General features: G+C 37.5%; 1 protein-coding gene and 1 pseudogene across 5 annotated transcripts in view; one reads left to right on the top strand and one right to left on the bottom strand.

Moving 5' to 3' along the window:
• ADIPOR2 (adiponectin receptor 2) overlaps positions 1-12,240 on the bottom strand; it is a 99,555-nt gene that overhangs the window by 21,567 nt on the left and 65,748 nt on the right. The window lies entirely within an intron of this gene.
• LOC129009733 (small ribosomal subunit protein eS4, X isoform-like) lies at positions 8,934-9,710 on the top strand (annotated as a pseudogene).

The raw sequence follows: 12,240 nt of genomic DNA, 5'->3' as shown, positions 1-12,240 counted from the left end.
TCTAATCTTAATTGAATTTCTTAAGCAGGCTTCTCCATGAAAATAAAATGAAGTGATTGACAAGAGTCTATTTACAAGTTAGTTTTCTTATAATAAACTATTATATAGTGGCATTCTTGATTTTGGTTAAAGTAAACCAGTTTAACAGAATATGAAGGTTGAATGAATAAAAGTTCCTTATCTCCCAATTTATAAAGAAGAATCTGGAGCAGAGGAAAAGTAGGACAACCATAAAGGCTGATCTCTTTATTCAACCTAATATCTTGAAAGCTCAGAAAGGGAGCAGGGAGGCAGAGGGGAGCCATAAAAATAAAGATCAGGACAACCTGGTTTGAAATGCCTCTCTTATGTTTTTGTCCAAAAGCTTAAAAATGCCTCCTAACTATACACTTTAGCAAATATAGTTAAAAGAGTCCAGGCTTTAGGGTCAGAGGCCTAGGGGCAATGGTCTAATCATTTCAACCAGTACACAACATTACACAAAATTTGAAACTGATATAAATTGCAAAAAGAAATTTGAATGATGGTATAATACTGGACCAGGAGGCTAAAGACCTAGATTTCAGGCCCCAGCTGTCTTGTCTTACTTACCACCACACCCTCCACCCCACTATACCTTGACCTTTCATTCCAGCTATGCTAGACATTTTTCAGGTTCAGACGTCAGTATGTGCCAGTGTGTACTCAATAAACATTAGCTATTATTATTACTATTCCCTACAGGCATCATATTACATCTGCTTCTGAATCTTCACATCTGCTGTTCCCTTTGTCAAAAATGTCCTTTAGTCCTTTCTTAGCTAAATCCATTTGCAGCTGGAGTTACTACCATAGTTATCTGTGCATAAAATCACACAGCACTCACCACAAATGTACTGATTTACCTGTCTCTCCAACTAAACTACATGCTGCTTAAGGGCAAAAACTATGTCTTCTCAAGTCCAAAGTGCCAACACATGGTAAAGAAACTAAAAACATTTGTAGAAGGATTAAAAGCATCCATGTGTCTACTAAACTAAATGACTGATGGGATCCCTTCCACTCTTGACAGTCTAGGAACCAAGTTTGAGTACCTGAAAGTAAGTTGGTACTATTTAAGAGAAATTAGGATTAGGAAGTTAGAATAGAAGGAAAAGCTGATGGGGGAGTGGACAGTTAACCTTAGTTTAACATTAGTTCAATTTGAAATGGTTACAAGTCCAATAAAGAAGAAAGCACTTCTCATTTGAAGGCTATAGAAGAAAAAAGGGGGAAAAAAAAGAAGACTGCGCTAAGATGACAGATTTAGAAATCACCTTTATGTAAAGGTTGTTGAAGTTAAGGGTGGCTGAGATATGTGGATAACTTCAAGATGTGTTTATCAGGATTTACTACAGTTATGGAGTAGTCAAGTACTATTATAAAGGAAGGACAGAGTAACAATTATTATTTATTATACACTACATGCCAGACATTATACTAAGTGCTTTTTACAAATTAATCAAACCCTCATAACAATTTTCTGAAATGAGCATATTTCTATACCCATTTTATTAAGTGGAAATCTGGATCAAACATGGTAAATGAAGAAACAGAAGCTAAGAGAAGGTAGACAGCTTTAAGCAGTACCTTAATTCCCAACCTAACACCACTATCTTGGCTAATTACTTCAAAAATTATGCAAGTGTATATGCACATTAAATGTAATCTGTAGACTGAATAAATGTCTCATATTCATAAAGTAGATGTAACTACTTTAAAATACATGCAGGTGCTGCGTGAATTACAAAATACAAATTCACTTAAGATGAACTGAATTCATAGCCAATTTCTATCATGTATTTTTTTCAAACTAATATTTAAAATGTGAGTATCATGTAGTGAGGTCTGTTAAATATTTTTGATGTTTAAAGGGAGAATGGGATCATCTTCCTAACGCAGTAATTCCACTCACAGGTATGTAGCTAATGGAAGTGCATACATTTGTTCACTAAAAAACAAGTACTGAAATGTTCATAGCAACATTATTTATAATAGCCCCAAGTTAGATACAACCCAGGTTGCCTTCATATAAATAAAATAAAAATTGGTACAGTAATGTAAAGAAATACCACAGACCAATAAAAATGAATAATCTACAGCTATCCCAGAAAATACAGATGAATTTCACAAACATGATACTGAGCAAAAGAAGCCAGATACAAGAGTATATATGGAATGATTACAATGAGATAAAGTATAAAAACAAGCAAAATTAATCTATGCCATTAGAAGTCAGGGTAATGGTTACCTTTGGGGGAGTGGGAATAGGCAGTTACTATGAGGAGGTAATAAAGAGACCTCCAGGAGTGCTGGTTATACAGGAGTGTCTAGTTTATAAAAGTTTATCAGACTATCCACTTACGATATGTGTGTGTGTGTGTGTGTGTGTGTGTGTAATACTTTTATAAGGTTTTTGTTGTTTTTGTTTGAAGGGTCCTCTTACACACAAGTTTGAAAAATAATGATATAGAAGAGATCAGGGATACAAATTGAGGTCACTCTGTACAAAACCCTGCTTTTTCCCTTTTACCAAACTATTTCCTTCAAAATTATTTACTAGTCCACAGAAATGGCTTCACTAAATAAAACCAGGCATGATAAAAGTGATCAAAGAAGGCATTAAACAGGGCTGCTTAAGCAAAGATACCTACTGGATTGATTTATGAAAAAAGTAAACTATGACTCGCACTCATTTTTTATCCCATTACAAAAAAGTATTAATATAGTGTCGGGGACCACAGAAATTTTGAGGATAAGAAAATCTTAGATGTTTATCACCCAGTTAAACATCTCCATTTTAATGTAAGGAAAATGAAACCCAAAGAAATCAAGAAAATTGGCCAAAGTCACACATCTGGCTGGCAGTACAGCCAGGACTAAAACTCAGGTTTAATCATTCATTTCTTTACTTAAATATTGCACAAATACAATATTCTTGGAATATACATTATATGTGTAATTTTTTGTTTTGAGCCAGGGTCTTACTCTGTTGCCAAGGCTGGAGTGCAGTGGCACAATCATGGCTCACTGCAGCCTCGAATTCCTGGGCTCAAGCGATTCTCCCATCTCAGCCTCCCAAGTAGCTGGGACTACAGGTACATGCCACCAGGCCCAGATAATTTTTGTATTCTTTGTAGAGAGAAGGTTTCGCTATGTTGTCCAGGCTGGTCTCGAACTCCCAGGCTCAAGCGATCTGCCCGCCTCAGCCTCTCAAAGTTGTTAGGATTACAGGCATGAGCACCAGGTCCAGCCATTCCTGGACTATTTTGGATGCAGAGAATAAACGTGTTCAAGTGAGTGGAGACAGATAACCACCAATCTATTTTTTATAAGATAAATACAAATCTAATAAAAACAAAAAGAAATAAAGAAAGATTAACTTTGTCCTTTGGATATAACAGAGGAAGTGTTTTCTTTTTGACACAAATATATACCTCCAATGATATGCTACATCTAACATTTATTAAGTGCTTTCTCTGTACCAGGCAGTGTTACCGCTGCCTTACATGCACTAAGTTATTCTCATTACAACCCTGTGAGACAAGAGGCATACTATTACATACTGCATTTACAAAAGAGGAAACACCCAGCTCCTCTAGGCCCAGCTTTACCCTGATGTAATTCCTACCAGTCTGGAACTTACGTATATGCATTATGAAAAGAAAACTTGATCACTGGCTCTCAATCGTTAAGTGTGCCTCACAATCACATAACGGAACTTGTGACAAATACAGATTCCTACTGCAGAGATTTCAATTTTAAAGTATTTAGTTTCTAATACTCTTTCTAAAAATCCATTCTGCTTCATAAGGAACCAAAGAGACTAACCTCTCCATCACCTCAAATAAGGAAGGGATTCCTATGCACAGGTAAACGTAATCTAACTGTACACACAGGTATTTTATTTAATGTTACTTGAGAGCCAATTCCACAACTACAATGGATCACTATCACCTATCACAGGGTCTCTTTTTCCACAATTCTTATCATCTATGGAAATAATGTACTTTAAAATGTATTAAAGGCAAATAACCACTGAAATTGCCATATTGCACTTTTTACAATAAACCAATGAAAAGAAAATCCTGCCCCTTTGAAGAGAAAAAGTATATCATCCCCATGACAAGAGTCCCAGTGTATAATACACACACATTCACGTGAACCTCAGCTTCCGCATCTGTAAAACAGATTCTAATAATATCTATTCCAAAAGGCTACTTTAGGAATGAATAACATATTCAAACGAGCTCAAAACATTGCTTCATCCATTGTAAAAGATCAATAAAAGTGAACTGTCATTATTCTCCTGATAAAAATGCATTTATTCTAAGATTAAAGAAGTAGATTAGTTAAGCTTCCCTAAGCATCTAAATAGTATACGTCCCCACGCGCTCCTTTTGTACATCTCTTTAAAGAAACTACTTGAAACCACTTAGACACAGAACTTTAAATTTGTTGCTGATAAATTCATTCAACAACTATTTGTTATATGCCACTCAAAGACTAGGTTAGACTCTGAGGATATCAGAGGAAAACAAAAAGGCAAGATTCTTACCACCATGGAACTGAAGAGTCTACAAGCAAAAACAATTATTAAACAATCATAAATTTTTATAAAATGTTCTTTATATATGTTTATAAACATAAATATATAAGTCACACAAATATATGTCATGATACGCACTGTAACGGAAAATAAAAGGTAATTAAAGATAACAATGGGAAACTTGAAATAGAATGAAGTGGAAGTAGAGAACTTAACCTGAATACTGAAGGATGAACAGCAGTTAGCCAGAGGTGTGGGTGTAACAACACTCCGGGCAGAGGAAAGAGCCATGTCTGAAGGCTCTGAAGCTGGAAAGAGCCCAGCCTGTTTAAGAAAATGAAACAAGGCCAATGTGGCTGCAGCTCAGTGAACACGGAGAAGAACGTCCTGAAATGAAGCTGGCCAGACAGGGTAGCAGTGAGATCACACAGGATCCCAAAGGTTATAGAAAGGATTTGGGATTTTACCATAAGTGCAATGGGAAACAAATGAATTTCTTAAATGGGAATGGCATCATAAACTTTATATTTTTAAGAGCTCTCTCTAGGAACTGTGTGAAGAATATATTGGACAGCACAAGAAGTCCTGTCAGGTGTATTCCAGATGGAAGATGGTGGTGGCTTAGATTAAAGTAATGGCAGAACAGATGATGAGAAGACCATTTGAAGTTAAACTGACACAACTTGAGTTTCATAGTAAGTTTGAATTTAGCTTCTATTTCCAAATTCCACAAAGAGGTTAATACTTAAAATCCTGAGCTAAAGTTAACCTAGGCAGGTCTCTTGATAAAAGCTCAAGAGTTAACTGACTATGAAGAAATATCGTTTCACACCCACTAGGATAGTTATATTCAAAATATAGTAACAATAGTTAGTGTGGGTGTGGAGAAAGTGGAACCCCCACACATTGTTGGTGGGAATATAAACTGGTGCAGCTGCTATGAAAAACAGTCTGGTAGTTTCTCAAAATGTTAAACACAGAGTTAACATATAACCCAGAAAAATCCCTCCTGAGTATACACCCAACAGAAATGAAAACACATCCATACAAAAGCTTCTACATGAATGATAACAGCAACATTATTTGCAACAGTCAAAAAGTGGAAACAATCCAAGTGTCCATCAACTCATTACTGGATAAACTATAGTACAGTAGTTTCCCCCCATCCACAGGAAATATGTTCTAAGACCCCTAGTGGATGCCTGAAATCATGGATACTGCTGGACCCTATATATGCTGTTTTTTCCTATACATACATATAACACAGTTTAATTTATAAATTAGGTACAGTAAGAGATTAACAACAACCAATAATAAAATAGAACAATTATAACAATATACTGTAAAAAAAAAAAAGTTATGTGAATATGCTCTCTCTTTCACTCAAAATATCTTAGTGTATTGCACTCACGCTTCTTGTGATCTGTGACCTTATAACCAGAAGGCTACTAAGTAACTAAGCAGCCAGCCATCTGCAACATGGATATGCTGGACAAAGGGATGATTCATTTCCTGGGTAAGGCAGGACAGGGCAAGGAAGGTGAGAGACTTCATCACACCACTCAGATCAGCACAAAGTTTAAAACTTTTAAATTATTTCTGGAATTTTCCATTTAATATTTCCAGATCTCAGTTGACCCAGGGATAACTGAAACCACAGACTGAAACTACAAATATGAAAGAACCTCTCTGTATATCCATACAATGGAATATTATTCAGTCATAAAGAGGAATGAAGTACTGGTACATACTACAATATTGATGAAACTTAAAAACATTATGCTAAGTAGAAGAAGCTAGACACAAAACACTACACGCCTTACACTTCCATTTATTTAAAAGTCCAGAATAGACAAAGCCATGGAGACGGAAAGTAGACTAGAGAGGTTGCCTAGGGTTGGGGGTAGAGATGGGAAGTGATGGCAAATGGGTTAAGGTTTCTTTAGGGGATGATAAAAATGTTCTAAAGTTAGAATGAAGTGATGGTTGTACAACTCTGTGACTAATAAAACCATTAAATTGTATACTTTAAATGGGTTAATTTTATGGTATGTAAAATTTATCTCAAAAAAAATTTTTTAAGACTCAACTGTGAGTAAATGTCATATTTACCTTTAACAAACAGTAAATAAATCTAACTTTATTTCCCTAATAATCTTCAGAGAATGTGTTAAGATTTCTTTGCAAAGCATGTTGCTAAGAAGTTTTTAATACATTAACTATTTTAAATAAAATACTTATTTAAAACAAATATCAAAAAAAATTAGGGACTGGTTTGGTTTTTTGTTTGTTTGTTTTCCTTAACTATCTCCTACGGGAAGGAGGTTGTTTTTTTTGTTTTGTTTTGTTTGTTTTGTTTTCCCCGAGACGGAGTCTTACTCTGTCATCCAGGCTGGAGTGCAGTGGTGCAATCTTGGTTCACTGCAACCTCCACCTCCCAGGTTCAAGCGATTCCCCTACCTCAGCCTCTCAAGTAGCTGGGATTACAGGTGCCTGCCACCACACCTAGCTAATTTTTGTATTTTTAGTAGAGAGGGGTTTCAGCATGATGGATACGCTGGTCTCAAACTCCTGACCTCATGATCTGCCTGCCTCGGCCTCCCAAAGTGCTGACGTTACAGGTGTGTGCCACTGCGCCTGGCCAGGAAGGAGGTTTTTAAACAGTAGTGAGCACCTTAGTTGTGAAACAAAAAAAATATACCCAGGATCCAAAGATTCTGATTCAGCAGGTCTGGAACAAAATCCTGGCATTTGTACTTTTCTATAAAGGGCAATATGTGATCAGGTGGGCACTCCTAATAGGTTTATTGATTTAAAGAAACCTGGCGGTAAAGACTTGTACAAAAAGATACCAGTCTGTAATGCACATAATTACCTTAAATCTTACTTTATAAATTCAGAATTCCACTTAATAAAAAACGAGACACCCCTGCTGCTTTTCATATTTTGCTTTTATCCTTATTCATGATTGGCATGTGAATGCCAATCTCCACAACTTAAGAGAGCCTAAGGGCTCCCATCATGTTTTAAATGAAGCCTAAGCAATTTAGTTAAGATCTGCATCTTCTAAAAGAGGCGAAAAAACAAAGAAAATGATGCAAAATTGTTAGAAATGTGAATGACTGTACTATGATATATTCGTTCTATTTGCTTTCAAAATAAACAGAAAACCCATTACAAAGTTAGAACACATCTGAGAAGCAAAATTACTCTGGCCTAACAGAAAATGAGGTCTGCAACAACTTCTGTCAAAAAACAAGACCAACTGTTGAATCTAACCTCTAGGCTCAATATAAACAACTCAGGGACTGAGTTTGGAATTCAGAAACATTAAGTCAATCTGGTGCCAATTTTCATAAAGGCAGCTTTGTTCAGCAGAAAGAGCAGTCAGAAGACTTAGCACATGCTCTCATTTTGTCATGTTACCTTGGGCAAATTACTAAACTAACCTTTTTAAATCCTGTTTTCGTCCACTTTCAAAAAGAAATCATATCTGCTCTTTCTATATCAGAGTATAGTTTTGAGAAGCAAATGAGATAATGTCTGTAAAAGTGATACAATTAAGGTATTACTAGAATTAACGAGAAGGTTGCAGTCTACAGTTCAGATGTTTCAACTTCAAAACTGAAAATTTTAAGAAATGAGTCCTTTCTCCAAACAAAACAAAAAATCAGCATATGGAACTCCTCAAATCATTTGAAGATATTAATATTTTGCCTTTCAGTCTCAAAACTGCAGTTCTCTGTAACTCTTATCTATCCCCCTTCTTTTCTAGCTCCCATGTGTAGTATACATTAACCGTGAAATTGGCAGCAAGGGACAGTACTGCATATAGATTCTCTTTTTCAGCAAACAACTTCAACTCCAAAGAGAAACAACATACGCAAATTTTCATTGGGAATAAAAACACAATTTCCTCACTGGTAAATTGAGGAAGGCAAACAAGATGATTTGGGAGGGTCTTTTCAGCTCTAACACTCCACAACCTATGGATCCTTTCTTTCCTTGGCTCCTCACAGAAAAATCTATTAAAACAAATGAAAGAAAAAATGGTTCTTTTGTTCATACTGCTAACTTCTGCATTAGCTCAAGATTAAAGGAAAATCAAAGAAAGGCTTTCAGGGCAATAAATGAGTTCATTCATAAGGATGGGAAAAATCCCATCCACCTAATTATTTCTTAGCGAAATTAAAACACAAATATAATCTACAGAAGATACCACTTCAACCAGTGAAGACAGTAAACAAAAATATATAGTATTACAACACATAAAAAAATCAATTAATGTAAATCTGACACAAAAGTGATTGGGTGGGCAAGTTCTGGACTCTAAAAATATATTTTGCTTTCCTTGCCTAACGCAGCCATGGTGCGTGGTCCCAAGAAGCATCTGAAGTGGGTGGCAGCTCCAAAGTATTGGATGCTGGATAAATTGACTGGTGTGTTTGCTCCTCGTCCATCCACCAGTCCCCACAAGTTGAGAGAGTGTCTCCCCATCATATTCCTAAGGAACAGACTTAAGTATGCCCTGACAGGAGATGAAGTAAAGATTACATGCAGAGGTTCATTAAGATCGATGGCAAGGTCCAAACTGATATAACCTACCCTGCTGGATTCATGGATGTCATCAGCATTGACAAGACGGGAGAGAATTTCCGTCTCATCTATGACACCAAGGGTCGTTTTGCTGTACATCCTATTACACCTGAGGAAGCCAAATACAAAGTGAGAAAAATCTCTGTGGGCACAAAAGGAATCCTTCATCTGGTGACTCATGATGCCCGGCACCAACTGCTACCCTGATTCCCTCATCAAGGTGAATGATACCATTCAGACTGATTTGTAGACTGGCAAGATTACCGATTTCATCAAGTTCGACACTGGTAACCTGTGTATGGTGACTGTAGGTGCTAACCTGGGAAGAATTGGTGTGATAACCAGCAGAGAGAGGCACCCTGGATCTTTTGATGTGGTTCACATGAAAGATGCCAATGGCAACAGCTTTGCCACTCAACTTTCCAACATTTTTGTTATTGGTAAGGGCAACAAACCACAGACTTCTCTTCCCTGAGGAAAGGATATCCGCCTCACCATTGCTGAAAAGAGAGACAAAAGACTGGCGACCAAACAGAGCAGTGGGTGAAATGGTCCCTGGGTGACATGTTAGATCTTTGTATGCAATTAAAAATAATGTGGCATGATAAACAGAATTTTATTGCCATTATGAATCTCAAATTGGCTAGCCTGAAATTCTTTCAAGCTTGAAAATTTCTTAGATTCTGTAAGAACAGTATCAGTTTTAAAAATAGTTAAGAAACAGAGGTAAATAAAAATCTTATAGGGACACAGTTACTGACTCCTCAATATATCTTCTAAGATATCTAATAAGAATCTCGAATCTCACATTTCCAAAACACCACCCTTGATTTCCCTACCTTAAACCCGCTCCTCCCTCTTGCTTTACCATTTCAGTTCAGCTCAGAGAATCAGCCTTGATTCCTCTATTTTCCTCACTCTACAGCTAATCCATCAGGAAGTCTTGTTGATTTGACCCACAAAATATACCCAGAATCCAACCATTTCCCTCCATTTCTGCTGCTCCCACCACGCTGTTTCAAGTGACATCACCTCTCATCTATATTCTAACACCTGGGTCCCTCTTCCATTCTGTCTTCAAATAATCCATTCCACAACCAGAGTGATACTTTTAAAAACAGAAATGTCTCCATGTTTAAACACCCCAAAAGCTGCCCACTTGCCAGGCAATTTTATTAAAATAAAATTTAAATTCCCTCAATAAACCTGTATAATCTGTTCTCTGACTGGCCCATTGACCTCATCTCATTTCACTCTTCCCTCTAGTTCCTCATGCTCTAACTACACTGGCTTTCTTTTGGTCCTTTAAAAAAAAAGAAGGCTGGGCACAGTGGCTCAAGCCTGTAATCTCAGCACTTTGCGGGGCCAAGGTGGGCGGATCACTTGAAGTCAGGAGTTTAAGACCAGCCTGGCCAACATGGTGAAACCCCGTCTCTACTAAAAATACAAAAATTAGCCGGATGTGGTTACGCAGGCCTGTAGTCCCAGCTACTCGGAAGGTTGAGACAGGAGAATCACTTGAACCTGGGAGGCGGAGGTTGCAGTGAGCCGAGATGGTGCCGCTGCACTCCAGCCTGGGTGACAGAGCCAGACTCCATCTCAAAAAAAAGATAATAATAATAATAATAAAATAAAATAAAGGAGAAGATGAAAGAAGAGAAAGATGATACAAGCAGGCACAGGTGGTGGTGGGAGGCAGGAGGGGAAGGCAAGGAAGATAAGCATATTCCCACCTTTGGACCTTGGCACTAGCTTGTTTCCTCTACCTCAAAACCCTCTTCCCCAAGCTGCTGTTCCCAGTAGAGGCTTTCAAAATGTTAACCACAATCCGTTGTAAGACATGTATTTCATATATTATTCATATTTATATACATAACTATATAAAAATAAAATAACAATTTAAATGTGTATTACTATATACACACTTCAATGTTTTTATTCTATTTTGATCTTTAATTTTTAACACTTTATAATACAATTAATTTCAAAACCCACTAATAGGTACAACCCACAGTCTGAGAAACACTGTACTAGTAATAAAACATTAAACACATGCTATATAATTTGGAAGTTCCAAAGCACATAGCAAAATGTCTGTAACAATGACTTTCTGATACTTTTGCTCTATAGGTATAGTTGCCTAAAGGTTGCTCTTTTCTCTAGGAAATGAAAGAATAAAATCTGCTTCAGCTTTCAGAACTCTACTGACTCCCAAGGTATACACTGGAGGTAAACAATTTCTGGAAAAGTAGCTCTAACACGCAATTTGAATTTCTCCAAAAATAACAGATAACGTCATAACTAAAGTATGGTTAAATTAGACAGATTATATGGTATCTATAGAACACGTCTTCTCCCTTCAGCAAGATAAAGCAGGTTAAGTATGCTTTTAAGAGTCAGCAGAGGCCGGGCGCAGTCGTTCACGTCTATAATCCCAGCACTCAGGTAGGTCGAGGCAGGTGGATAAGGAGGTTGAGATGGAGACCATCCTGGCCAACATGGTGAAACTCCATCTCTACTAAAAATACAAAAAATTAGCCAGGCGTGGTGGCGGGTGCCTGTAATCCCAGCTACTCGGGAAGCTGAGGCAGGAGAATCGCTTGAACTTGGGAGGTAGAGGTTGCAGTGAGCCAAGATCGTGCCACTGCACTCCAGCCTGGCGACAGAGCGAGCCTGTCTCCGAAATTAAAAAAAAGAGTCAGCAGAAAGACATTAACCATAAAATCAAAATCAAATAATATCTAAGCTAATTTAAGAATAAGAAGCCGGGCACGATGACTCACGCCTGTAATCCCAGCACTTTGGGAGGCCGAGGTGGGAGGATACCTGAGGTAAGGAGTTCGAGACCAGCCTGGACAACATGGCAAAACCTCGTCTCTACTAAAGCTACAAATATTAGCCTGGCATGGTGGCATGTACCTGTAGTCCCAGCTACTTGGGAGGCTGAGGCAGGAGAATCGCTTGAACCCGGGAGGCGGAGGTTGCAGTGAGCCGAGATCACGCCACTGCACTCCAGCCTGGGTGACAGAGCGAGACTCCGTTTCAATAGTAATAATAATAATAATAATAATAATAAT

The sequence above is a fragment of the Pongo pygmaeus genome, chromosome 10, assembly GCF_028885625.2.
Source record: "Pongo pygmaeus isolate AG05252 chromosome 10, NHGRI_mPonPyg2-v2.0_pri, whole genome shotgun sequence".
NCBI lineage: Eukaryota > Metazoa > Chordata > Mammalia > Primates > Hominidae > Pongo > Pongo pygmaeus.
Note: the sequence above shows the minus strand (reverse complement) of the source record. Positions and strands in the feature narration are given on the sequence as shown.